Genomic DNA, 1705 nt, shown 5'->3' on the forward strand with positions numbered 1-1705 from the left:
ACTGCAGCCACAACAGGGCATAGGCTCGAAGGATTTAGACCAGTGTTTCTTAATCATTTTTTTACCCTTTCATTCCTATTTTATTTGGATGGATGTCTCTCTCCTGCTCTCTCTTGCACTCCTGCTATCTCCCACACTCTCTCTCTCTCCTTCTCCTGCTCTTCCCTCAAGTTGGGTAACCATGTATCTCCTTTACAGCAGCACAACTGCTTCTGTCCTCATTTTCTCTCTCTCTTTCTCTCTCTCTCCCTCTCCCTCTCTCTCTGGCCAGGTAACCATATACTTCCCCTACAGCAAGACACCTCTTTCTGTCTCTCTCTGTCTCACTATAACTTTCATCATCTGATACAAAATCCCCTCCTCCAATGCCCCCTCCCCTCTCAAAGAATCCTTGTCTTGCAAGTTACTTGGCAACCATGCCAGTGCTGGTACTACTTAAGAAGCATTCAGGCCACACTGTAAAGTGGTTGGCATTTGGAAGGGCATCCATCTGTAAAAACCATGCCAAACTGACCTTGCCTGTGCTTGTGCCATGTAAAAAGCACTCAGTTTACTCTGTGGAGTAGGGCATCTCTGATGGGTAGGGCATCTGTTGGGTAGGGCATCCAGCCATAAAACCCTGCCAAAACAGACACAAAAGTCTGGTGCAGGCTTCTGCCTGGTCAGCTCCTGTCAAACCATCCAACCCACACCAGCATGGAAGGAGGACGTTAAACAATGATGATGATAATGATGGGCCCTCCTAGCCATTCGATGTTTAAAAAATCATATTATATTTTTATAATTAAATATTATTAGGAATTGTGCAAAAAAAAAAAATGTTAAATATTTTTTGTTTTGAAGAAGTATAAGGAATTTATTGCGCATAAATTTTAACAACAAAATCTTATGTGGACCCTCAAGGGTCCACATTGAGGACCACTGATTTAGATACAAATCAGCCCCAGTACTTATTTTATTTAAAGTCTGGTACTTATTCAATTGGACTCTTCTGCTGAACCACTAACTTATGGAGGCATAAACAAACCAACACCTGTTGTCAAGCAGTGGGATGGACAAACGAAAGATGCACACATACACACATACTCATGGCTTCCATACATTTTCCATCAACTAAATCCACCCACAAGGTATTGGTCAGCTTAAAGCTATTGTAGAAGACACTTGCTTAATGTATCATGCAGTGGAACTGAACCCAAGACCACATGGTTGCAAAACAAGTCTCTTAACCACACAGCCATACCTATGAGTTGTATATTGTCAAACCAGAGACAATCACGAGTGGGTTGGCATCAAGTAGATTTTTAAGTGACAGATTTACTGACCAAATGTCATGAGTTAAAATATTATTCTACTTGTTTAAATCAGTCATATTAGGATGAAGTGAAACATCTTGACTTCAGCAATTCCTGAAAATGTTTTAATTTTGTAGAACCATTCAGAATGACCTTTCATGGAAACTATATTTATAAACATTAAAAAAAATAAAATTAGAAATGAAATTTGTAAATTGCATTGAAGGGCATGGCTACCTGGTTAAGAAAATCTCTTCAAAACCATGTTGTTTCATGTTTAGTACCACTGTGAGGTACCTTGGGCATGTGCCTTCTACTATAGCTTTCCAATGGCTAATACTGCCTCCTCCTCCACCACCACCACCTCTTCCCTTTTCTTTTCCTTCCCCCTCCTCCTCCTTCCCCTCCTC

This window comes from Octopus bimaculoides, chromosome 2, assembly GCF_001194135.2.
Source record: "Octopus bimaculoides isolate UCB-OBI-ISO-001 chromosome 2, ASM119413v2, whole genome shotgun sequence".
Lineage (NCBI taxonomy): Eukaryota > Metazoa > Mollusca > Cephalopoda > Octopoda > Octopodidae > Octopus > Octopus bimaculoides.